Source organism: Agelaius tricolor, unplaced genomic scaffold, assembly GCF_023055355.1.
Source record: "Agelaius tricolor isolate 1412-34295 unplaced genomic scaffold, bAgeTri1.0.p SCAF_17, whole genome shotgun sequence".
NCBI lineage: Eukaryota > Metazoa > Chordata > Aves > Passeriformes > Icteridae > Agelaius > Agelaius tricolor.
The window spans coordinates 2,790,729-2,818,549 of record NW_027269277.1 but is presented as its reverse complement, the minus strand read 5'-3'; the positions used below and the strand labels follow the sequence as shown (position 1 = coordinate 2,818,549).

Genomic DNA, 27,821 nt, shown 5'->3' with positions numbered 1-27,821 from the left:
CATGTTAGAAAAGAGGCTCACTCTGTTTTCAAATCAGTTAATGCATTATATCCCTCTCATGAAAAGGAGGAAATTAATTCTGTGAAATGCTTTTTACCTTCCCAGGTTTAAATAGCCAGTGCAGTAAGCATTTTGGGGTTGGTGCAAAGTAGAAGGGTGTCCAGTGATGAGATTTATTTGCAGGAATTTGTCACTGGTGCCTGCAGTCAGCACATGTAAGGGACCAGCTGCTTAGGAAATAAGAATCATTATTTCTTGAACCTGAGGTTTGCCCCTCACCAGCAATCATCTTTTTTATTCTGGGAAGCGTTTGGACCCACCCACCTCTGGCAGGCTAGATTCCATGGTCACTCTCATAGTGCCAAAAGAACATCTTTAATGACTTTAGGAGAACATAAAGTGGAAATAGTGCAAGGCTGGATTCAGCCATGATAGCAGAGAGGAACTGGGAAGGGTTTCTACTGTAGCAGAGCATTCTAGTTGTCACAAAACACGGTCACTGTGAACTTAACCCTGGAATGTTGCAAAGGAGTCCTCACAGCCTAAGAATAAAACCTCAAAGCAATAGAATCCTATTAGAGTGGCTGATTCCAATCATATCAGCCCAGTTTGAAAGGCAGAGCTAAACTGCCCAGCTGCAATTTTATTTTTTTTCTTTTTTTGATGAAGCCACACTGCTTGAGGGAAATCTGCACTCTGCTGCACTGGTCTGTAGAGAGAAGTTTGCTAGGTCAGAGTAAGTTTGGTTTAGGTAATGGCATCTCCCTCACCATGAGGAAAATTACAGGCTGGAACAGGAAAGTGTTTTTAAAGTTAGAGATAATTGAAAAGAACAATTCCAGGTTTGAAGAAGGTGTAAAATAAGAAATATAAGATGCTCGTTTCTCTTCTGTAAGAGTCTAAAACTTTATGGTTCTTCAAGGTAATGGACAAAGAAACAATGAGAACCAAAGTTCTCATTAACAATAATCAAAGAGAAGAATGAAGCTGTAAACTCTGAATAACTACTTCATAAACCTCATTTATAGAGGGGTGCAATTTAAAGCCACTACTGGTTTACAGAACAACATAGGCTCAAAGTGAAGCTCCAGCACATAAAAATCTTGTTGCACATAGTTTTAAGAAAATAGAAGGAAGTACCATGAACCCATGGTAGTTGTATATCGGTCATGGTACCCATAGCTGGTCTCTATGGTGACAGTGAAACAAGAGGTGGAGGAAAAAGTGAAGATTTTAACTTTCTTCCTGTGCAACATAAATTAAAAATGTGAGTACTACACTATGAGAAAGGTTCTAAGTACATTTCATGGCCCCCAGTGACAGAACTAACCACTCTAGCTCTGTTTTTCAGTTTAGTACAATGTCACTGGAGTCCCTTGAGGTGAACAGCTTCATGACCCGCAGAAACTTCCAACACTAATTCTCAATTTACTCATGCATGCACTCTGCTTTTAGAAAGCAAGAAAACCAAGAGTAAAAATTTGGATTTTTCATAACTAATGAATCCAACAGGAGTCTTGAAACACCACAATAGAATAAGATCTGTATTTGTTATGTTTTATTATTTAATCCATTGACATAGCTATGATGATGACAAGGGGAAAGGAACTGCTCCCTATTTTCACAAGACAGTACCTCCAAAATTAACACTGAATTGTGATAAAGCCTCTTCTTACAGCCAAGAAGACAATCACAGTGCAGAGATCATAACCACAATGAATATTTGAATTATTATCCCATATTTTCAAGTAGAAACTTGGCTTCCCAATCAACATGGGTGTTAAAACAAATGACAGAAGGAGCTGTTTTGGTATCAGCCAGATTTGAAGATGAAGTGACAATGGAGAAGACTCCAAAGGAAAAATTCCAGTCTACTCAGTGGCAAGAGGGGAAGAACAGGACCTGGTCCCCTGTAACAGAGTTGCTTACAGCAAAGGGCAACAGGACATCACTGCTCCTTTCTTGTGCAGGCTTCTCACTTCTCAAACTGTGCATTTCCAGAGAGATTTCTTTGTTGTAAATGCCAAAACAAGGGAAAATAAGCCTCAAACAGGATCAGATATTAAAGATACAGCATTGTGTTTTGTGATTCTTCCCTCATATGCTGATTTTTTGTTGATCTCATTCAAGTATAACTTCCAGCAACAGACTGTGCAACACTCCAGTGAGAAACTTTACCCTTTACCTTTTTTTACTGTCAGGGATAAAATTGACTCTAGTAGTGCTTTTATTGTGTCCTTGCTATTCTAGCAGCATGAAGCTTCTTGAAATTTGCTCCCTGCTAAGGCAAATGTAGCTCTGTAGAACAAGAGGGAGCAGCTAGAGCTGGTGATTCTGAAGTGTTCTTCTGAGGCACGGCTCTGGCTCTGCACATGTGTGAGTAATATGGACAAGCATCTTCCAATCCAGTATTCAAAATTATTAAGGCTAAAATAACTGTCTGTGAGGACACAGCATTTGTATGGCTAGTTCTGAGATGTTAAAATGAATGGGAGTGCCTGAACAAGACTAATTCAGGCTCATTTGTTTTTGTCACTCATACATGTACGTGTCAGTGGCTAGTGATTCATTTTTGAGGAAATGACTGGTAAATATCAGTCCAAATGACTGGAGGAAATAGTAGACAGAGAGGAAGACAGCAATTTCTCATCTATTACAGGGTTTTAATGTTAGGGGGATTTTGACTGCTGGAACACAGAATATCAGAAATGGGGTAATACTTGGTTTTGTCTTATTAATAGGCAAATACTGAAAATGTTCTAGAAATCTATCAAAAAACTGCAGAGGAAACTTAAAACTAGTCTGAAAAAACCCTCAGCTTTGCTTTCATTTCCTATTAGTCATTGTGAGGACTGTCTTCCGAGATACTGAAGGTATTATCATGGTTGACTACGTTACACTTAAAACCCTCAGGGCAGCACTACACTTACCTGTGCATAACCTGCAATCAAGTATGAAAAATAAATATTAAGGCACATTTTGGAATCCCTGAGGCCTTGTTTGAGTGGCTTATGCTGTCGACTTTGGTTTATATCATGTTTTAAATTTGGCAGACACATCAACAGCAACGGATACTTTATTTTCAGTTCAGACAAACCATTTTGTTTAACTATGGCTGGAAAAAGCCCTGAACTGCATGGCAGTACAGATTACAGGCTGAGCTTTTTTTCCTTCATAGAGCAATGTGAAACATTTTTATTTCAGGTCTAGCATAGACCACAGACTCTGCTCTTCATTTGCAACATGGTACAAGCAAGTTATTAGAAGCAGAAGTGCAGAAAGACCACAGTAAATTGCTTTTGCCTTTTTATATAGTGACCCATGGCTGTGGTCAGGAGAAAACAATATTCTCTAAAGAGATCTACAGTCTATTTCTCTGTTTTACATACTGAAAGAGTGCAGAGCACTGTGGGAATTGTAAAACAAGGCAATGTGCAGTTAAAATAAAGTTAGACAGTGCCATAATGTATATGCTCAGGTGGTAATCATCAATCTGGCATTTACTGCTGCCATGCCTGCGTGGTTTTTCATTAGGACACAACTGCCCAGGGTGTAGCTGCAAACCTGGGTAGCTCTGGCTTGTATTAAAGGATAACTCCCGAGAACCTGAGGGAGGTTTTATCGAGATCAGCTTCTGGCCTTACTCTCCTCTTACGCCCAGTAAGTCTGACACATAACAGACATTCCTATTATCAGTGTAGGATAAGATTTAGGCTTGATCTCATTTAAATTTTATCAGCATGGCTGTTGATCAGCTGTTGTTATTCACACATCTCTCCCAGTCCTAGAGTTATCTCTTTAACTGCTGTTGTACTGATGCCAGGGAATGCCAGTAGAAACATTTTATACCTGTGTAATTGGATCCACGCTAAAGTGATGGAAATAATGATAAAGCCAAAAGCTGGTCTTGTCAGTGCGGGGAATTTTATGACAGAAATCTGTCTCTATGGGCAGGGGTTCAGGCTACAAGTGACTGCCAGAGCACTGCATGGAGGCAGAGCTAAGCCATGGCAGCTGCTGCCCTGTGCCCAGCCCCTGGGGACACAGGACAGGGCAGCTGAAGGTGACAGAGCCACCAGGCCCTTGCCAGGGGCAGAGAGCACTGACTTGGCCACCTGCTGGGGGCAGATGATGGATTAACTTGTTGAGCTTCAATAACTTGTGAGTGACTCCGAGTCCCCTCTTTATGTTTCCAGCAATTCTGGTCACCCTGAAATGCTCTGAAGGAAGAGCAGCTTTTCTCAAGTTGGCCTTACCCTGACTTTTCATTTATTCGAGGCACACAAAGAAAACTTATCGAAACCATGGCAGTGACTTTTGTTCAGTAGCTCTCTTCTCTACAAAATTAATGTAAAAGAACACAAACATAAAAAATTATTCTTGACAAAGAATTCAAAATATGTGTTCAAGATAGCAAAAGTTCAGTAACTGAAATAGTGGTGCTCAGAACAAGTACAGTAATAAAGATCTCAGCTACCCTGAGGAGAGAGGTACCCTATCTCCTAACTCTGAGTTCTTTATTTAATGCTCTTGATAATGATAATGATGATAACAGTGAAGATGAGGATAAATATCTCTGGATTATTTCAAAATTTTAATCAAGCAAATTAACTTTGGTACTGAAGCAGAGGCAATTTTTCAGGGTTGTGCCAAAGATTCCTTCTTGGGCTGGACACAGAACCTGGCTTCTGCCTTATCAGACAATAAAATTATTCTTCCTTTCAAATTATGACCCAATATATTATATATATATTATTTGATATATATTATTTGATACTATTGGATCAAATTATGTTCCTTCCATAATATAAAGTTAGTGTAATACATAAACATAAATAAAATTATAAATTTTCTGGTGTACTTAGATTAATAAAACTTCACAGTATAACACAAAGGGTTATTTTTGTTCATGAGTTTATGTGCTATAGAAAAATGAAAATAGCTTTAAAAATGTTAATGACCTAATTTGTGATCATACCCTGAAAGGTGTGGTCTTGAAAACTCACTTTAAAATGTTTCCAGAGAACAAAAGTAAGAATATTAGCAAAAAAACCTAGCAGCATTTAATGCAAAATATATTCTCTAGGATTGTATGCTTTAAATGCATAAAGATTTATTGAACTTGGACCATGTACGGGATTAATACATTTTTGCCAGTCCCTTGATTTCTAGTTTCTTTGCCAAACAATTTTGAACAATGGTGATGATTTATCCTGGCCCTCCATAGTTCTGTTTTCATTTTTCAGTTCAGTTTCAGAGGAAGTTCATGAAGTTTACGGTGCTTTTGTGCCCAAGTTTTGCAATTTATACTGATACAGTTAAAATGTCGAAACATAATGTTAATTGATTATTATTATTTTAAAAACAGTTACAAGAGTTCAGGAGGGTGAAATCTCACTCCCGTAAATTCTCCTTGCACCAGGTCAACTACAGCTTTTATTACCATGACCAAAGCTGTAACTGCCATAGTAGTGCAACCAATTATATCTATTTTTAAACTGAATATCTAAGACACTTCAGAAAATGTCACCTGTATATTTTTGGTCTCGTGTTTTTGTAAAGTAACAGGTATAACCATCTTTTGAAGTAAGCTCTTCCCCACCACTAAGTACAAGTACAAAGTTGCTTGCTTCTTTAAATTATATTTATTATGACCTTCTGGAATGGAGTATACACTAATTTCACTGGATAAATGGAAATTTGAGCCCTCTAGGCTATATCCATAGCTACTACTTACAAAAAATAATAACCATGTGTTGCAAAAAACCAACAAAATGCTTTGTTGTCAATTGTCTTACTATATACATCAAATGCATTATCTGCAAGCTGTCATGGTCCAGTTCTGTGTATTATTTCATTGTATTTCAGAATTACTAGGAGCAAGCATAAGAAAAATATTTAATCTGTTCTGGTTTTCCCTTCAAATTCTTCAGTCTGAGAAATTATGTGAGCTGACAACTTGGTTTCAGCATGGAAAAGGTTTAGGACAGCAAATATATATTTTTTTTTTTTTTGCCCCAACAGGGATTTCCTTTCTTTAGCAACAAGAAAAATGCTATATAAGACTTGAATGAGTTATCTTCTACTGCACTGAAATCTAGATTTTAAACTCAAAAGCAAAGGAGACCTGGGCTAAGCTTAATTAGACACAGGTCCGTAAAGTCTTGACAAAACTGACTGATCAATGTATTTTAAGCTGTTTACTTTTTTCTTTTGCTGTTTGCTCTAAAATTCCTGTGAGTATATAACCAGCATTGCCTTTTTTTTTTTTTTCCTTTTGGACACTAATTGAGATATATCTTAATTTGAAGCCTCCTGAGGGACATTTCCCTGGGCGCTTCATTGAGGTTGTTACGCGAGATCACGACTTGCGTCAGGCTTGCAAGGTCAAAGCAGCGTCCCAAATAATCAGTAACTAGGCAGCGAAATTAAGTTGTAGCGATTAAAAATACCGCGTGTTTTGGGTTTTATTTCCCGTTTGACGCTAAAAAGGACCTTTTTTCGGTAATTTTTGCGTCGCGAAGCTGTTGGAGGCCGTGAGGAGGTAGCGCTGCCTGGGGCGCCCTCTAGCGGCGCCGCTGTGGGAAATGCAGCCGGCGCCGGGAGCAGGCCCCAGCTCCTCATGGCCGAAACGCGGCACCGCCAAAATAAAGGATTTATAACGCCGCACCGCCAAAAGAAAGGATTTAAAACCCCTGTGGGATTGCCAACGCCTTAAACAGTGAGCAGAAGGGTGAGATACTGTACAAAAAACACCGTTCTGAGAAATAGGTAAAGCATCTTCTGATGCGAGGAGCCTTCCTCTCTTCTGTTTCATTGAGAATCCTGACGAGCCATGGTCATGAGCGTTAGTAACAGGTGTAATTTTGGTGAAAAAAAAAAAACAACAAAACAAACCTACATGCAATTCTAGACTTCGACTGGCATCTTTTTCAGGAAGTAGGATTAAGAGTCTACACAAAATAGCCAAAGCTGAACTGAATGAACATAATGTCCTACGATGCCAACCCAAAGCCCAGGTAGGACTGGCACATCTGTACTGATACCTCGGTGTTCTTGTCAACAAACAAACCGAGGGATTTCCCTGACCCTGCTGTGGAAGGAAGGTCTGGAATGTTACATAATCCTGTGAAAACCTTAATGCTGAACCTTTTGTTCTCTAAATTGAAGGAAAGGAATCCACATCCCGGTGGCAGGCATTTCTGTATAACTCTTTCTGTTCAAAACAATGCCAAGCATTTTTAAATGAACATCTTCACTGACTGCTGAGATACAGCAATCCCTGGAATGGGAATTACTAAACCCTTGGCAACATTACATAGCTGGAAGCATCCATGGCCATTCTCTGCTATTATTTTGCCCCTGCAGCAGAAGTTTGTTCAGCAAGTCCTGCCTTGTATTTGCATTGAATGAATAAAGTTCTTGATGGGGTCCAGGTGAGTGTTCTGTCTCAGAAACTCTGTTTTGCAACGCAATTCTTTCATTCTCTAACCCATGAGGGAGTCAGTTCTTCAAAGTTAGGGTCAGAGAATTGTGAGACTACGGATATGTGTTCCTCTTTTTCTCTGGTGAGCAGTTTTGGTACTTGGATTACAGAGCATGGCAAACCAGGGAATATAATTTCCTACAAATCACACATAATACTGATCTCTCTTTGGTATTATACCACCACCAATACCACTGTTATTAAGGTGATGTCAAAAGGGATCCTAAAATAAATATATCCTGTTACTAAAGAGTAATGTTCTTCACTTTTGCAGAACACAACATACTCAATATCTTAAGAAATCCAGGTCTGATGATGATTTATAAGCACTTTATTTCAACAGGTCTTTGCAAGACAATACAAGGAGATCTAGGCATGCAACATACTCATAAAATCAATTTCATTTCTGAATGTAAAAATTTTGAGCTACATCAAGCAATATCTGCATATGTTTTTATCCAAACATAATTTGAGCAATATTTAAAATATTTCTGCTACTGACATATTATTTTCTATATTAATAAGAACCTGTCAGGCATGGGAATTAAAAGACTTGCCAAAATCCAGATTGAAGAGAGAAGCCTGGTAGAAAAGGAAGATGGATCTTCCAACATCCAGATCAGTGCCTGACTTACTGCACCCCGTTGTTGTACAGGTATGGTCAGAGTAAGTATCTCCCTGCTTTGTTATTGCCCTGCACAGTCACAAGGAGAAAAATTCTGTACCTTGGCACGGTCACTTCTGTCATTTCTCCAGAAGAAACAGCTCTTTTCTACCCCGGTGGTCATAAATTCAAAATCTCAGTCATGACTCTAGCTGATTATTCTTTAATTGCACACGCAATTCAACTGAAAGGAGAATGAATAAAAACATATTTATTTAAGGCCAACCAGTATTTGGAGCCCTATAATGAATATCAAATAGTATTTAATAATATTTATATGTTAAAATAGTTTAAACAAGCCACTAAAGTAAGGAGGGGGAGAAAAACAAAAGGATGTGACTTTTCTTGCTAGTAAGTAAAATATCCTGCAAAATATCCTGAAGGTTTATTTTTTCTTTTACAGGAAATCACTTGTAATTGCATTAAGTTGGAAGGAAATTTATTTTTATTGTGGCAGGTAACAGAATAGCCTTTTAGTATCTTTTGTTTGGAATATTTGAATAGATATGCAATCCTGTTAGTGTGCATCATTCTGAAATTTATAGCTTTCCAGTAGAAGCTAATTTAAAATAATGAAAAAAAATATTGTTTATTCTAGCATTTTTACATGTCTAGACTGCTTCTTAAACACAAGCTGTGCTGTAAAGTACAGCTAAAGACACAATATATTTCAGTTTTCTTAGTTTGTTTCTATTTTGCAAGACATAAATCCCCAGACACTCTTAAAGATGCAAAGAACAGCACAGTGCAACTTGTTACGTTTACAAAATGTATTTAAATGAACAGTTTCTGCAGATTCCTATTACTCAGTTTGCTGTTATCAAGGACAGGTATTTCATTAATTCCTAGCTGGAAGACTGGGTCTGATTTTGATCTCATTTGAGTCGTTTTAAGCTGCCACCTGTATTGTCATGGATATCATTGCTGCTGGGTGCAGCAGGGAGCTGGGACCGCCAGTTCCCCCTGCCCTGCCTGGCACAGCCCCTGCCAAAGCCCTGCCCTTTGGGTGTGAGCACAGCAACTCTCAGAGCACAGCATAAAAAACAATGCATTTTATACATAATTCATGGCATTTAAAAAACATTGTCACTTGACAGCTGAGTTGATAATAAAATTAGTTTGTTCTACCTCCCGCTGATAAGTACGAGACTTCCAGAGCTCTGTGTTTTAATGGTTCTGGCAACACCTCTGTGAGATGATAACCACCACTGGTGCCTGGCTCTGCCTCAAAAATCTGTGTATTTAGAAATGGAGACCCTTCCAGAAATAATGCAGTCCAAGCTTTCTCCTTATGAGCAGTAGGTGTATAATGTCTCCAGTCCTGGAATGGAAGGAGTAGGGTGTCACATAGACATGTGACAATTGTTCATCTCGATTTGTGGCTCCAGGGTTTCTTTTTTTATACATATGTGTCATTTCTAGTTATTGTTGTGTTTGACATAAAGGGATTTGACCTGATGTTATGCCAGTTTCTTGGCCAAAAAATAATATTTCCACAAATAATTTAGAGAAAAGAAGATCAGCCACTGTAATTATGGAGCACTGCAAAGGGTTGGACTCTAAGAGATCCAGACACGCTGTTTGTGTTATTAGCAAATCCAAACACAGGATCAATTGGCATTGATGGAGCATGGGGCAAAGGAGATAAACATTTCTCCCAGGAAAAGTAAAACTTGGGAATTTCCATTATTGAGAAGCAGAAGTAAAATCCAGGCTAGTGCTCAAAAACCCAAGTGGGACTTAGTTTACATTTCCACTAAATGGGGATGTGGAAAAAGGAGAGAAAGAAATTGTTGCTCACACAAGTACATGGAGAATACGAGTCGTATTTGGGACTGAGGCAAAATCCTAGCAAAAGATGTGGCATGATGTGGTTGCAATTTGTTCTCTGAGTTTTTCTGTTGTTCTGACAGCAAAGAAGAAACAAAGCAGAACTCTGTGAGGCCTTCAGCAGAGAAAGACCTCCAACCTTATCTGTCAGGCTGGTGAAAGGAGCTCCTTTTTGTTCCCTGCACCAGCCTCCACACAGCCTGCATCCCCAGCACTGAAGGGAAGGCTTGTGTCTCTTATTTTCTTGCATAGAGACATAAAAGTGAATTACAATCTTTCTTTGCAGCTGTCATCATGTGGCCTCTCAATGACTTATCTGGCGACCAAATGAAGGCTACTCAAGCAATATATTTTACGTGACCTTTGCAAAAATGCTGAGAATTCGTCCTACGGGCAGTGCATTTTTATTAACAGGTTTTTCCATGACTGTAAAGCCAGGAGTTGTATAATATCTGTGAGACTCTTACATTCTGAGAAGTTAATAAAAAAACCTGGCATCTGTGGGAAGAAGAAGCACAATAATTGCAATCAGGGGAAGGCAGGGGCAGTCCCTGCTCTGCAAGGCTGCTGGCCCCAAAGTCTCAGGGACCTGCTAGGACACAAACTGCTCTTAATCAGCCACGGTGCTTACAGCATCCTGAGGAATGAGCTGAAGGTGCTCTATAGAAACCATAGTTCTGAGAGTTTTTCTGTTAAGTGCAAGTTTTAGAAAGAAAGCAAGCTTGACCTTCACAGTATGCAAAACTTTGGCTCTGGTCCTAGCTCTTTTCACATGTGAATAGTTCCTGTGGGGCCTCTTCGTGTGCTCAGAGTAACAAACAATTTCAGGATTTAGACCTTGATCTGAATCAAGGGTAGCAGCAGTACCTTCTGATGAACAGAAGTATTTTGTTCATATAATTTTCTGCGTGGACAGAATCAGTCTGACCCAAACTCTTCAGTTTTGTGATGTAGCTGCTCTGGTTTGTAAAGGGTTCTTGCCTTTTTCCAGGGTTTCTCCCCAATATCTGTTAAATAACTCATCTACTCCTTATTCTTTTTTTTTTTTTTAATAAAATAATGAACTTTTACTAAATTTGACTTCTGGCTGTGCATTTCAAACACAGTTGAGGCAGAATGCTGGATCCACTGCAGTTAGACACCCCTTGGAAAGCTGGACAGGTCATCCCCCAAGACATGCCCCTCACTTTCCTTTCTGGACTGGCTGATGCTATCGCAGCTGATTGCTCTTGCACAGGACAAACCATCCTGAAGGTCACCTGTGTCCAAGCAATCCACAGAAATCCCTTCCCCAACTGCCTCTTCTTAGGAGTAAAATACAATTGTCCATTATGGACTTTGCTATTTTAGAAATCTTCTGTAACAGCAGCTCGGTGAAATGGGTATTAGCAGGATTGATAGCCAGTCCTCATCTGTATGCCACCATGGTGATGTAAACCAAACACGCAGAGCTGCACTCTGCTTTGCATATTTTAGCCTTTTGTTGTTTCTGTATATCCCATTTTATTACAAAATGCTCAGGAATGTTGATAAATAAGTCTCAGTGACTGGTAGGTGTTACTGTCAGCAGCGTGGTGTACAGCAGCCAGGACACAAACTCTAATTTGTGGGTAATGTTCTGCTTGTACACAACAAGGCACCTCTGCCATCCATATGTACGTGGGACAAAAATAATGAAGTCATAATTTCACTAGATTCACAGAATTTAGCCCCAGTGGAGTAAAATACAATGGGCATTTGGTTAGAGTCAGGCGACTGAAATACGATATGGAAATATGACCTAGAAGAAAAGGCATTACATCTGTTCTGGAGTATTTCAGCATGGTTAATGGCCATGCAATTGTTCATTCCAAGTCCATATCCAAAGAATCTCATTGAATATATGAGTTAACAGGTAAGATGGAGACAGTTCAGTGAATGACTGGGGATTTTCAGAAGCTGGTTTTAGAACTTGCTCATCCTCTCACTTATATACCTTTATTTCAGAGAAATTCTGGCATTTAAACTATATTTAGCGATAAAAGTGAGGCATCACCTACATCTTGCTACAGTGAAGAAGGTAAATTAAGGCTTTCACAGACATTTTCATACTATTTTTAAAGAAGAACACAAGAAAAATGTGTGCTGTTAGGGTAAGTGCAATGGCTTCTCTTCATCAGAAGAGTTTAAAACTGTCTTGTCACCCAAGTACAGAAAAAATGCTCAGCTATTTACTAATAATTATTGTGTTCACTGAGAAGTGCCTACTGCAGGCATCTGGCAAAATACTGCAAATAATACAAGATACTCAAATTATTAAAATCAACACCACAAATTAACTATTAATTAAACTGTATTTTCACGCAAGCTGAACTCACCACCCCAACCTCACCGTGCCATCCCCGATCCCTGATCACAGCCCGAACCGACTTCCCCCGGCCACCAGCCCCCAGCCCCGGCTGCATCGCCCCGGGCATCGCCCCCAGGCGGAGCCCCCGACCCCAGCGCTGCCCCTCGCGGGGAGCGGGGTCCGGGACAGTCCGGCCCGACCGACACTGGAGGCCGCCCGGGGGCGACCCGAGGCCAGCGCTGCTCCCCTCGGCGGCCGGTCCCCGCCGGAGGCTGCGGCACGACCCCCCCGCTTCTGCCGTGCTCTCCCGCATCCCCGAGCTCCGGCCCTAAAGCGGAGCCGAAACGTGCGGGACGCCGGCCCCACGCCGAGCCCGGGCAGCCAGCATCCCCCGAACCCGAACACCCAGCATCCACGAGCCCGGGCACCCAGCATCCCCGAGCCCGGGCACCCAGCATCCTCCGAACCTGGGCACCCAGCATCCTCCGAACCCGGGCACCCAGCATCCCCGAACCCGGGCACCCAACACCCTCGAACCCGGGCACCCAGCATCCCCCGAACCCGGGCACCCAGCATCCTCCGAACCCGGGCACCCATCATCCCCCGAACCCGGGCACTCAATACCCCCGAGCCCGGGCACCCAACACCCCCGAACCCGGGCACTCAATACCCCCGAACCCGGGCACCCAACAACCCCGAGCCCGAACACCCATCATCCCCCGAACCCGGGCACTCAATACCCCCGAGCCCGGGCACCCATCCCCGCCGCCGGGAAGGTTCCGCTCAGCCCCGGGCGCTGTCCCCCCGCCGCCCCCGCTCGGAGCTTTCTCGCGGTGCCCGTTCGGCAGCAGGAGCGCGGCTCGGCCGGCGGCTGCTCCGCTGCCATCCCGGGCTGCGGCGGGGGCGGTCGGAGCGGGCACCGCCGCACTGACGGGCTGGGAGGGCGGCGGAGCCGGGGGCGGCAGCTCTTCCGCGGGCACGGGCGCTCTCCCAGCCGGGGACAGGCCGAGGGGCGATCCCTCGCATCCCCTCTGGCTCCTCCGCCGCGGCGCTTGTGCGGGCGGGGAGCCCGGCGGAGGGAGGCAGGAACGCACCGCCGACGCTGAGCTGCCCGGCCGCCCCGGGCTGCGAGCGCCGCGCCCCGCTCCGGTCCCGCTCCGACCCCGAGTGCCGGTTCTCCCCGCTTTTCCCCTGTCTGGGAGCCGCCCGCCGGGCAGTACCGGAGGGCGGGGGGGGCGCCGGCGGGGACTGGGGCCGCCCCCCGGCGAGGCGGCGGAGCGGCCACGCCGCCGCTTTCGGGGGATTCTCCGAGAGGAGCGGGCAGGGCGGCTCCGGGAGGGGGAACCCCCCTCGGCCCGGCTATTCGCGTCCCCGGCGTCGCTCCTCCTCCTGGCGCTGATGTCAGCCGCGGGGAGGGCCGGCTGGCAGCGGCAGAGCGGGGCGCGGGCGGCCGCGGCAGAGCCGAGCCGGAGCCGTCGCCGCCGCCGCCGCCGGGACAGCGCGGGCTCCGGGGCGCCGCCGGCAGCGCAGCCCGCGCCCCCAGGGCCAGCCGGGCCAGCTCCGGGCCAGCCCCGCCGGGGGCCGGGCGAGCGCCCAGCGGCGGCGGCTGCCCCGCGGGGGGACCCGGCGCTCCGGTGTCCGCAGCCGCCCGGCGAGGGAAGGGCAGCCGGGCTGCGCTGCGGAGCCGCACCGAGTTCAGAGTCTCTCCGCGCAACTTGGGTTACGCGGCCGGACCTCTGCGGACTGGTGCGGGGCTTCCAGAGCGCGATTGCTTTTCCGTCGTCTCGCGGCTGCAAAAGCAGATAATTGACTAAATCCAACAGAAATAAAACAAACTCAGGCTACCTAAAAGTTAGGATACCTTTTTTTTCTCCCCCTCCCCGTTTCTTTTACAATTTTATTCCCTATGTGGAAGTCGTGTGTGATTCGCGCTCGGCACGCTGCATGGGAAGAAGCGGCTGGTGCTTTGGATCGAGGATTTGCTGTTGCAGAGCGGTCTAACTTCCATGCAGTGGGGCAGCCTTCGCTACTCTGAACGCCTTGATGATGTGCTGAGGAGCCCATGTAGATTGACATCTTGTGCAGAGAAGGCACTTAAGGTAAGAAGGGGGCTTGGGGAAAAGGGGGATTTTTGTACCCTTTTATGTGATATCTTTTGTCCAGCATCCCTCCCCCCCCCATTGGAAGCAGAGCCTCAGCGGTTCACCCAGAACAGTATGGATAGGCTGGAACCGATCAAGTAAAATGAAAGTCTGCTCCTGTGAAAAGTGCACGGAGCTCACAAGTGATTGCAAAAGCTGTATTTATTTTTAGTCTGGTCGCACAGCACGGCGAGGATGTGTGCTCACGGCACGGACACTGAGCAACTCGCCTAGCTCAGGAATGAGGAGATCCACGGGCTCAGTCTCCGATGGGCAGTTTGCATTGGCTGCTGCATTTTGTTGAATGTGTACCCCCCGCTACCTCCCTAGAGCATCCCATCAGCCGGTTTGATTTGTTGTTTTTTGCAGATATAGTGCCTACTATTAATGAGAGGGGGTGAGGGATGCGAAAATAAACCCCAAAAAACCCCATATGGAACATTTTATTGATGTGATCATAATCCTGTAATGGAGATTGCATTAAATGAGGATTGCATCAAAATGCCAGGCTGCTGTGGAGAGCAGAGAAAGCAAAAACTATGCTGGATTGTAAATGAAGTTCTTTGATTGAAGGATTGTCTTGAACCATGAAGGGATGTCTGTAAGCTTAAAGTTGCTGTGTATGTGGAGTACTGGAATGGGATGCAAACCAAATGAAGCTGAAATGTGTTTTAATTGACTCAAGCTCTGGATACAGTTAGAGTTGGTTAGAGGCATTGCAGTGATGCCCAGTGAATTCTTGGTTTCAGCTATGGAGACCACAGAAAGGCAAGGAGAGAGCAGAACACAGAGAGACAAGGAGAGAACGTGATCGAGTGGGGAAGGGAAGGATGGTTTGTGACTTTTGCCATCGTGGTTCAGATCTTGCAGCCTGCTGGCTGCAGGCAGAAGCCTTGCAGGCGATGTGGAAGGCAAAGGATTTATCTCTTTCCTCTCCTTTTGCAGCCTGGGTGTAGCTGCCTGTAAAGTAGCTGTGAGGTGCATGGCAGGAGGCAAGCAGGGACCTATTTGCCCTTCTCGGACACTGAAGGAAACTGAGGCTGGGAGAGATGCAGTCGGCTCAGCTGATCCTGCTTTTTTGAGCTTGAGTTGATAACACATTTTGAGTAATTGTTGCTGTTTATCTCAATTGGCAGAGGAGGGGAGAAGATGTTCAAGTTTATTGAACCAAAGCAGAGCTGAGGACAGTAGATACTATCAGCTCACTCTTGCATTCTTTTTGTGCTCAGTCGTGTTCTGGCATAGAGAACTGAGCCACAAAGAGCACCTTCTTCAAGCCTTACTGAAAGGAAGCCTAAAGACAACAAAAAAGATTAAGTGAAAGATAAATTGTAACTTTTTGCTTGTCTGCAGTGGAAGTAGCATTGATCTGCCAGATTGCACAGGTCAAAAGAGGTAAGATAAGGAACAAAGTTGTTTGTTTATTTATTTATTTATTTGCTAACATTCCCACACACACAAAGAAAGTTGGCGTGCGGAGAAACATCCCAGAGCACGGATGCACCATGGCTGAGCACCACCCAAGAAAGACATAAAGAGCAGAGAAATTCATGTGAGAACCCTCAAGAGCCCCTGTCTGTAACTGCAAAAGAGTTGGTTAAATGCTAATTTGCAAACCAACCCTGAACAGCCGATGTTCTCAGGAGGAATTTGCTTTCCCATTTGTGTACAGAATCTCAGGTAACATCTCCAGAACTCAGTCTCTCTCTTGCTGTGTTTTTGGCATAAAGTTGAGACGGAAACACTTATTTTAAATAAAATGAAGAAAAGCAGTATAAGCCTGCTGAATTCCTCTTAAGCATTTTATTTTGGCAAAAGGCAACTTTTCCTGAATTGTAAGAGATAGGTTTAGAATATTCATGGCTTAACTCCAGGGAGCTTAGTGTTAGCTCAGTAGGCAGAAGGTTCTTTCTCTAAAGAGGTATCTGGAAAAGACATGTTTAAATTTCAAGCCATATTCAGTAGAGACTGTTGGTTTCCACATTTTAAAATCATTTTTTTATGCCTCTTAGGGGAATGATGCTTAATCTGGGCAATAAAGCAAGTATTCCTAGCTTGCTTTTTTAATGGAAAGAGTATGCTCCAACTGTACTTCTGTATGTCCAATACTACAGATTTTACTCTATTTTTTATCAAATAACAGCTGTGGAAGAAATTTTGTCCCTTGAAACCATGGTTATCCATGCAGATCTTGGTGTGTATTTTTGCTACAGAAGAACTCTACTTCAAGGCTGCATTGTTCATTCTTGAAGCATTTCTTTAAACGTGAGCCTCTCTACAGTTAAAGGATAATTTATATTCAGTGTAGTACTGTCTGCACAGTGGAATTGGCTTTATACATCACAGCCTCTGCAAAAAAAGAGATCAAAGATCTGAACCTGTGGTCCTGCATTGCATTTGTATTCTAGGTGGACTTGAGTAATCTCATAGTGGAGCCATTCACACTCCCTCAGTTAGGAGTGTGTCAGCCTTTCCATTAAAACACCCATTTGCTTAGGAATTTAAGAGCTGGTTTTAAGGACCGGCTTAAATTGGAACATTCCTACAGTAAAAAGAAAAAAACAGATATCCAAAACAATGAAGTCTAATAGCATTTGGTACTGTTGAGCTTATGGAGAGCTTAGCAGGAAACAACACCTGTATGAAAAATTGAGAGGTTCAAAGGGAAAGAAAACCCGGAAAACCTTTCAAAAGGCCCTTTTGGATCCAGGTGAGTGTTTCTGCCTGAATTTTAAGGGACCCTGCGGATGTTAAACAGTCAGTAGGACTTTTCTTAAAGGAGGACAGCACTGGCTGCAAGCAGGAATTAGATCTCAGTTCAGTTTCACACCCTGTCAGAACGAATGCCTTTGGCACTGATCCAGGTGGTTCTTTGGAGGGTTAAGTTGCAAGAACAATAAACCCCAAACCTTGTACTGTAACCCATGAAGTTTTCCTTTCAGTGAGCCAAAGAGAACCTTTCACTTTTGAATGGTGCCGATTGTCTGAGGCAGGTGTTGGGAGCCTTTGGGGGAGCTGCTGCTAGCTCTCTCTTGCCAGGTTGCTCACCTGAAACAGCCAGCCCGGTAATCCTGCTTCCTTTCAGCTGGCTGCCAGCGGGGACAACGGCAGAACTCCTTTGTCTAAGGCATCCCAAAGCCTTTTCCTGGGATTACAAGTACGTGTAGATCCAGGAGGAGTTGCTCATGCTATGTAATGCCAAGCAGCAGGTTCAAGATGCAGCTTCCTGTAGTCTAAATATTTTAGACTGGATGAAATAAATGAGCATTGTTTGCCATTTACATAAAAATTCTTAAGGGAGATGAATATTCTTCTGTCCCAATTACCTCTTTCTGCAGAGAGTTTGCTGAGGAAATTTGTGGCCATTGTCTTTCTTTTGTGAAGTAGCAGTGACCATGTCTGTCTTGGGTCTTCGAAAACTCATCCTCCTTACAGATACACAGGCGGGTAATATGATGCCAGGAAAAGTTAATGTGAAATTAAAATACAGATGAAGAACACTGTGGGATTTAGTCTGTGGACAAAATCAAATCATGGTAGTTTTAACAGTAAGTAAGAAACTGTGTCACAATTAAGTATTCTTTTCCTTTGAAGTCTGTTGTCGTTGTGTCTGATGAAATCCTGTTGGAAATTATTTCTGACACTCTTCGAAAATATATGATTTCCCATAGATTATGCAAGATTTAACCTTCTTGATCCAACATGTCCTGAGCCAAATCCTTCCTGCAATCTGTGAAAAAATTCCTAGTGGAGCAGAACCTTCCATAACTGCTTTTTGCCTTACATTATGTACATACTTTAACTGCTGCCAGTCCTTCAGGAGTTCTGCATGTCCATGTGGTATTGAAGGCATTGCTATGGAGCAGTTTTGCTTGCAGGGATGGCAGAACTCGGCCAGTTTAACAGCAAATGCTTTACCACCTTTTCAAGGAAGCTCTTTTTAAATGGTTGTTGTTTTCCTTAATTTAAGTTGCAAAGGGAACCTAAGTAACCAGACCATCAAAGAGCCAAATGTGTTGTTAGAGAGACAGATTAATGCTGAAGTCACTGGAGACTTCCAAATTCAATAGTGAAATTACAAGCAGAGGTGCCCACTGTCTTTAAAAGCCATTGCTGGGGGGTTTAATGTGGCAGTTCCCTGTGCTCAGAAACTTCTGCTTTGTCTTCCTGCCAAGGGAACATCTTGCCTTGTGTTCTACTTTGATGTGATATGGTTGTTTTGGGAAAGATTTTCTTCCTCCAAGCCAGGCTAGAAATAAGATGTCACTGGTGATGTAGTCTGTTTGCATATCAGTGTTTATCTGTTACATCCTTAAGGACATAGTTTTATTATTGTTGTAGGAATTTAATTAGTAATTATGTACGCTCGATGCCGTCTACTGGAGTAGCAGGAAATACATGCTAAAGGGGAAAAAAATCAAGTGTAAGTTTATAATGCTTATGCACAGCATATTTCATTTACCCAACTGTGCCATCTTGTTAAATAAATAAATGTATATGTATGGAAATGTATGATGTGCTGGGTACGTGCTCTCACACGTGGGCACGCTGCAGCCACATGCACTCATGTTTCCAGCTGTAGTCCCTGGCACAAGACACAGGCGTGCCCACCCCAAGGAAAGGATGAAATGCTTTGGGAAATTATGAAATGCTTGGGGGATGACTGAACTGCATCAAATGGAGCATAGGGAACAGTTAGAAAAAAAGCCACTGTCTCCCTCCAGCCTTTAACTCAGATTTCATTAGGTCACTTTTTTTTTTTAAATAATCCTCCTGAGAAAGGAGGTTTCATGACTGAGTTTCATCTCTGCTAATGAAGTAATCATTTAAACCCAGGTTTAGTCATTTGGGCGGGTTCTGTGATTGCTTTTGTAGTTGTAAAAGTTTGTGTCTCCCTGTCTCCTGACAGGTGTGGAGCTGTGTGTCCTGGCAGGCACACAGTTACTGCATCTTTGCTTTTCCTTGGGTGTGAGAGTATTTTTGTCCCTGAAATGGAGCCTAGCTTCAACAGAGGGCATCGTGTCAAGGTGGAGGTTGGGTTCACAAACTGGAAAGAGATTTTCCTAGGACTTGTGGGATGTTTCTGATGAAAGCCCTAGACTTGTTAAATAGCCAAAGAGAGTGCCATAGCATTCCCTAAAGAAAAGGGGAGATGAACTCTAGTGGTTGGAAATTCCATTAAATGGTGACTTTTAAAGAACTGTAACATGCATACATAACTCTGAACTCAAATGATTTAGGGCCTCAGTGTAGTAGTTTGTTTAGATTATAGTTGCTGTCAGTAATTTATAAATATATGTCGGATACAAGGATGAAACTAAAGCTATCATTAAAGGGAGTAATGGCTTCACTATGTCAGCCCTTTAATTGACCCTTGGAAAATGTACGTGTCAATGTGTTGTAAATCAAAATCAGGAGTGCAATGCAACACAGTAATAATTTTGAGGATGAAAATTGGGAAAAGCATACATAAAATTCATTTTCTGTTCATCTCTCTACCTTGTCCTCAGTTGAGGCTTTCCAGAATGAATGGATTCCAGTGAAGGGTTTTGAAATGGTTTCTGGTAATTGGGAATTCTCCTGTCCTCCAGGAGATCAGTGCAGTGCTTGTCAGCTGAGTGTACATCCAGAGATCTCTGTTTAAAATTCATGTGGAGGAGACCTGTAATTTAATGACTTATTGAAGAAAATGTGATATATAAAGTACATCAAGAGTTTTGCTCTCCTATCTTGTTACAGAGGCCTTGTCCTCTGACCAAGGGGCAGCTGAATTGGCAGTTATTACTTTTTTATCTGATATGATTCCACCAGAAACTTCAGGAAAAAACTCACACACTTGTACATGTGCAATTGTTTATGGCATTAGTGAAATCTGAGGAGGGAAAGTTACAGAAGGGTCTGTGGATTCTGGGAAATAAGTGTATTCTAATTGTATGTAATCAATCTGGAATGATGATAACTAGGAAAGTAGAACTATCATGAGATTTTTGGAATTCACATATTCCCCCACCCATATATAAGCCCTTTAAATATATCTAGGAGAACACCATAAACCACATTTTCTTAGCGAGAAACTCCTTCAAAATCCCTCTTTAAACAGTTACAGAATTATCAGCCATCAGTTACAGTTATTTGGTTTTTGACAATATGCTCATTCAAATATCAGGGTGTATCTTGCACACTTTAGATTTATCCACATAGAGAAAAAAAACAAAACATTTTCATGACCTGCACTGGGAGTAACCTAAAGCAGATTGCAAAGTATGTTTGAGATCAGTTCACAGAACATTAACTTGAGGTGTTTCAAGCTAGAAAGGGTGAGAAAAAAGACACTTGGCATATCATTAAAAAAAAAAAAAAGAAAAAAGTTGACCACTTAAAAAAAAAAAAATCAGAAATCAAAGACTTGAATGCTTTCAAAGAAATGCCTCACTTGTGTCTCTGGTCAGAAGCTGTTGTGTTCTGGCTGAGGAATGAGGTGGGATGTGCTGAGTGCTGGCAGCCCTGCGAGCCCTCCTGGCCGTGTCTGTGCTGAGCCATCGGCGGCTCTGAGCAACCTGAGCTTGTGTGCAGGAGGGAGGCGTCCCTGGGGCCTGAATACCAGGGGCTCTCTGAAGAGTTTTGAGTGTTTTAATGGGAGAACTTAAAAATTCCTGCTTTCTTCCATCCCTGAAAACAAGGTAAATTGAATTTACTCCTGCTCGCTCTTTCTCACCTTCTAAACTTGACTCAACTGTCTTTGAAATACATTTGTTATTTGAAGCTGAAAAGTTGGTGCTTTGGTGGTTGAGTTTGGGGCCAATTACTTCTTATTTAACATTCTGTGGTTTGTGGTTCATCAAATGATTAAGCATCAACCAATCAGTCCAGGTAACACAGTGGAACCCCGAGCACTGAAAAAAAGACATGGTTATATATAGGACAATCACACTAAACAAGAAATACACACAAAAAAAATATTGTCTCTACTTTCCATTAATCTAAACTTAGACAACACACAGAAGTTAAAACACTGAAGGAAGTTTATAAACAGGAAAAGAACTGGCTGAAATTTACCTGAATTTATGATGAAAATTATTTACTTTTATTCATAAAATCATAGATTCCTTGGAGAATAGTGGGTTAAACCTGAAATCCGTTGTACTATCCATTAAGTTGAAGAAAAAGGTAAATGTTTTGGTAATTTTTTTATGCTAGGACAGTATTTTTGTGATGGTATTGCCTTCCTACAGCTCACATTCAGTAGGAGGTTCCTGACAATATGAATGGAATTTGGCTCCAATTCCATGTTTGAGTAGTGCTCTTTGGAATCACTGGGTAGGGAACTTTTAAAATGCAAAAATAAATCTTAATTAAGGAAGTGTTATTGCTCTTTGGGGCTGCTTAACATCACGTACTGGGTCAGTTGTCCCGTAGCTGCTTCCTTTGGCAATTTTTTATCTTGCAGGTTTCAGGTTTTGGTCATTGTTCAACATCAGTGGGAAGACACAAACCCCAGAATATTTGCCTGTTCAATTTGATGAAAACTTTATCTGGCTTCATAAAAATGCCATTTGCTATGAGTCCCCTTAATGTCAGTGTTTGTGCTTTTGTTGTAGTGCACTTAACAAGAAAAGAGGATTTAAAAAGTAATGTCTGAATCCAAAATTGTGCAACGTGCCTCTGCAAAAAATGTGGAGAGTCTCAGTTCCTTACATGTAATTCATTTTGGCAGCTACAGTACTTTTAGGCTCTATTGTATTATAAATACTAAAAAAAAAGCATTGAAAGGAATCATTGGAAAAAGGTTTAGAGTAAGTGATTTAGAAGAGGCTGGCAGGTGTGGCTACTGCAGGATTAACTAAATTCTGGAGTTTACTTCAGGGTATTGGATCTGTGTCTTGATTCAGTCATTACTGAAGCAGAAATCACTTTGCTGATCTGCTGAACTGCGAGACACTGGATGATGGAGATACTAATCAGCACACAGAAATTGCTTTCTGAAAAATTTGGGATGCTCCAGTGATTAAAGGGATAACTTGGTCAGGACACCTCTTAAAGTGCTATGTAGGTGGTTACATGTACATATGAAACTTATGTAAAACCGTGGCACTACAAATTGGTCTTTTGGAAACCTCTAAGGGGAAGTGAAGTGGAAATGATGAAATTTCAAGATGCTCTTGGAAACAGCTTCAGTGCATTACTATGGTAGTAAAATACCTGTTGATGAGCCTCACAAAAGTTAGTTGTGCTCAGATATTTCTTAGTCCGAGGGCTGAGGGAATGAATGTTTTTAACAGATTGTTTTGTCATCCATAAGACCAGTTTTAGGATGATATCCATCATTTTGTGAGCCACATTTAAGGCAGATTTCCCTCCTTTCCTTTTCTTTTAATACTCTTTGACTGATGTCGTTTTTACAATCTCAGCCATAGCAGTTTTGGAGGGAGAAACATCAAATCCGTTGTGGGTTGGCAGCAGCCATTTTCCTTCTCAGCTTTTGAAGGTCCTACTCAGTTATTGAAGGACCCTGGAAATGGAAGCCCTATTTGGAGTCCCATATTTCCATCAAAATGAAGAGTTTCCTGCTATCCTTGATACCAGTGTGATTTTAGGCTGAGTTCTACATGCTAATTTGCACTAGATCCTTTGCCATTTTATGTTTCCTGAGTGTAGAAACTCTATTCATTGAGTTTCCTGGTGATTGGAAGTGCTGCAAGCACGTTAGATAATCTTGGTAGTAAACCAAAAGAAATACTTGAAGCGGATTCTCCTTTTTGCTCACTACAAAAATGTTCACTCAATATACAGAAGTATCCTTGGAAATGTTCAAAGCTTGACCCAAGGCCCTGAGCAGCCTAATGTAACTTAGAAGCTCGAAGCAGGTTTGGCTAGACAGACTCTCTAGAGGTCTTCAGTCTGAACTTCCCTCTGGTTCTATAAAAAGACATTGACTCCTCTATGTAGGTCACTGCTTTTTGCCTTGTCTCAACTGATTTCTCGCTCAAATTCAGGAGCTTGCTCTGTCCTTGCTGTTCTGGTTGTTCAGGTGGTGGAGAGGAGAGGGGCAGGACAGAAGACAAACAGACTAGTGAGCAGAGAGCTGTTATTTCTGGGTTGGATCTCAGCACTGGTTGCTATTCCTGTCTCACAATGTGCTATTTGGTGTAATTTTGGAGGCCTCCTTCAGCTGAGGTTACAGAGACAAGGCTGCCTTCAACAAGTCATCTCTTCACTTTGTGCAGGGCCCTTCTGAATACAGGTTGAAGCGCTGCTTTTGATCTATAAAATTCTTTTTAGTTTCCTTTCTCTTTCCGAGGATACCCTGCTGCTCATTTTTGTTCTCTAAAGGCCAACTGGAAAGCAGAAGCCTCAGCTTTATTAACAGAGCTGAGGGCAAGAGAACCTGAGACTGATTCTTTTCCCTTAGTCCTACAAAACTTACGTTAGTTGACATTCAGAGCTGTAAGACAAACTTGTTAATTCAGTTTTTCCTGAGGGTTTTCTGGGGTGGACACATTAGCTGGAGTGTAATTTTGTTTGTATTTGTGAAGAGTGTTCTGCTGATGCTTCATGTTGATGGTTTATTGCTCTTGACTACAAGAGTGACTGGAGGTTGATTGGCAGATTCCCTACAGAAAAGTGCAAGAAATGCAGTTTCTATAGAGGGACTAAACAATGTATGACTGGGAGGATACGAGAATAAAATCAGCTTGAGAATAGACAATATTTTTATGGGCAGAAATTTAAGTATTTTGATTCAATATAATAATAGATCCCTACAAATGAAACCAAGGATCATAAAAATTCTCTAAAAATTATATTTATGTTACAGAAGTTCTAATTTATTTGTTGTTTTATCATTGAATTATTTGTCAAAACAGCCAGTCAAACAAAAATTGTTTGCTGGAAAGCAACGATGAAGGTGCATGAATGTGAACAAGCATTTCATGATTTTTGTTGTTAAAGCTTCATTTCTGGTAGTTTCACTTACTTCCCATGCTGTCTGTCTAACATGATGTCATTGCTATTTTTTTTTGTACATCTAAAAGGATCATAATACTGCCTATTCTAAATTTAGCTGAAATTTAGATTAAAAATTACTTCCGTGGGTTCGTGTTGGTTTATTTGGGCCAATTTTCACTGAAAGCTCAGCAGAATACTGCAAGTACTCATTCAGTATTTTCCATCCTTGACTCTTGCTGTACCATTTTGTGTCTGCAAAAGAACATTCTTGCTTAAAAAATACTTGGGTGTTACTAAATATTTCAGTAAATGTCTGCTGCATGCATCTGGTTGGACATTTAGTATGGTTGTTCCTCAATTATGGACTGTTTCCTTCAGATTCCATTGATGAAAGCTGCTTATCCTAATTATTTGTTTATCTTAATGAACGTGTAGTAAAGGCTGTATTGCATTTGTACCATTAGACACTCTCAGCCTGATATTTTCAGAACCCTGCAGATGTGGATTTTAAATAAATGAAAAGAGCAGATGGCGTACAGGGAAATCTTTGGTAGGCCAAGAAGCTAAATCAAAGTTTCCCTGAGTTCCAGGAGGTACCTTATGTAGGGACTGCTCTTCCATTGCTAGAAAATTTAATAATAAAGTGCTGATCTACAGAATGTTGTAGAATCTCCTAAATATGTAGAATATTCTTTAGGAAAAACCCGAGCGATCTGCACCATGCACTCTGCTTTTAAGGGTGTATTTTAACATGGGGCTTAGGCTTGCTTTGAGACAATCAACCCCGATGGTGCTGAACGTAAAAAATGTCAATATAATTAGTCATCTCCAGCAGAAAATAATTTTTTGCCATTTTTTTCCCTGTGTGGAGGAGGGGATGAACTGGTTTTCAGTTACTCTTTATCATTTCGGTTTCTATTTTTGCCGCCGACTGGGAACATTTACCAATTACTTTTATTCCATCTTGTATTTAGAGATGGGCTATCTTACGAGATAAAGATTTAGAACTGAAATGCCCTGGTGAACCAGAATGAACTGATGGTAATTCAGCAAAAGCTTCTCCTTGTCTGATGGTCAGGAATAGGACACAGCACTGTCCATGGTCAGCTTTGGGTATAAAGTGAGCTACTTACACCACTCCTGTCCTGGTCCGTGCTCTCTTAGTTAAGACATTGCATTGTAGAAACTTTGTATGAAATCTTCTGGGTGAGGTACATATATATGAACTGTTGCTGTTTTGTTTTGCATTGGTGCAACTGCAGTAAAAGTTGTGCAAATAAAAGATGGTGCCCAGAAATACAAAACACAGATAGTTGTTCTGATCCTCCCCTGATTTGAATTACCCTAAAAAAAATTCAAATATCCATAATTTCAAGCATATCTAGGCAAGAGAGTGTAATTTAATGTATAGTTACCATCAAAGATACCATGTATGGGCTCTATAACCACAGGGAAATCACAGATTTTCAATTTCCCTTGGAATGTGTTCATTATTAGAAAGTGTTATCAGAGTATTGTTTGTTGTAGGAGAAGAAAATCCTGTTCAAGTTTTTAATGAATCTCTTGAGAGAGTCCTCAGATTTACAGGTTAAAAAAGCTGTAAACATTCTACTGGGAGCAGTCATTAAAGGGAAGATGAATGTGAGTGATCTGCACACTTCTTCTGAAGCAGAAGCCCTGAAGATGATTTACAAACCAAAAGCTGTTTCTCTTTAAATGATCTGTGTTGCTGCATTGTGCAATGAAATACAAAGTAAGATTAAAGTAAGTCTGTTTGCAAAATCAGAACCAGATTCACTGTTTGGAGAATTTTTTAGGTAAGACTACAATGATCTGAGTTTGAAGGGAAGAAGCCTGTGATAAATGTTTCCTTCATTTCTGGATTTCAAAAACCAGTGGAGTGGCAGAAAAACCCCTTCCAGCACAGATAATCAGTTTGGAGGGTCTTGTGTTCTGATTTCCTAAATGAAATAAAAATTAATTAATAAAAGGTTTGTAGATTGAATGAATGAATTAAAAAAAAAAAAACAAACAGAAAAAGGGGTTACATTTTTTGGTAAATCTACAAGTGACAGCAGAGGCCTGGTTAAAGGTTTGCCTTTCCACAAGGCACTTCATACCCTTGGCTACTCGCTCAAGCTTGACTGACCCAGCAGCAATGCTGATAAAAACTCATCATTTGTGACTAAACTGCTTCATCATTTTTTCTTATCTGAAGTATTACAGATGCAATAAAGGGAATGGTTTTGAATATACCACTAAAAGATAAAAGGCAGATAAGTATTTCTAAACTTATTTGTCAAAAACTTCGATCCTTGAAAGATTTTAATTTGTCACCGAAGATTCAACTGAAGATGTTTTGTAGCCAAATATCTCCTGTTTCTTCAGAAAACTCCAGGAAAGGAATGGGAAGGGCAGTTTTGTGGTACTTGGGGTGAATTTCTGGCATTGGTTTTGTTTGGTTGGTGTAGCTCCTCAGTGAAGCGCAAATGCTCTGAAAACTTGGAGAGTAAGGAAATTGAACTGTGTCCCACCCACATCTGTTGAACACAACAACAGTGGTTTCACAGCCACTCAGCTTTCCAAGAGGTCACCCCCTCTGCAAATAATATGCATAACAAACTGCTGTATTCACACAGCCTCATCATTATGAACAGGGTGTATTTCAGCTGACACTGCCATTCACAACATCATCTCACCAGTTTACTACACGACTGCCAGTCTGAATTTATTGTCAGAGTGGAAATAATCAGGGCTCCAAAGAAAATCACCATCACACCAAGAGGATTGATGCTTCTGCTGAATTCTCTTAATGTTTTGTAAAGTTTATCTGCTGCCGAGTAGTTTTTTTCAAGATGTGTGTATGTGCATTTTATTTTATTCTTTTTTTTTCTATTAAAAGCCTATGTGGGTCCATGTATATGCATGGACATGCTGTAGCCATAAAAGGCATGATTTATGTCCTTGGTCTAAGCTGGACATTAAACTTTCAGGCTTTGGGCAAGCTTCTTCATGAGGCAGACCCAATAAAAATCCATCTCTGACCTGGCACCTGTGCAGAATCCTCTCGAGCAGACTTCAGCCATGGCATTTGTAACAGCGTGGCTGACCAGAAAGGTAAATCAAGACAAGAATAAAGACTTCAGGTCTGCTCTTGCATAAGACTGAAATATCACAAAATGTAAAGGAATGCACTCATTCAGGCAGAATCATTTCTGTGATGCAGCCTGTTGGTGGGAGGTTAATGAAAAAGCCTCGTGACGTGTTTTGTACTGACGTTGTGTTTGGGTATATCTTAAATACCAGTGGTGCAATGTTAGATCTTATGTTCTTTACATTTCTTTTTGCAAGAATTTACTTGTGGACTGTCATTTCTCTGCATGACTGGAAAGCATTTTGCCAATTTTCATTTTCCACTGCCACCCT

At 41.8% G+C, this 27,821-nt stretch overlaps 1 protein-coding gene across 4 annotated transcripts in view; it reads left to right on the top strand.

Moving 5' to 3' along the window:
* The first annotated feature begins 13,763 nt into the window (after window positions 1-13,763).
* Window positions 13,764-27,821, top strand: part of PCDH11X (protocadherin 11 X-linked) — a 431,181-nt gene continuing 417,123 nt past the window's right edge. For all 4 annotated transcript variants that reach the window (XM_071442168.1, XM_071442166.1, XM_071442169.1 and 1 more), the window contains exon 1: window positions 13,764-14,408. The gene's annotated coding sequence lies outside the window, so the exon portion shown is untranslated. The remainder of the gene's footprint in view (window positions 14,409-27,821) is intronic.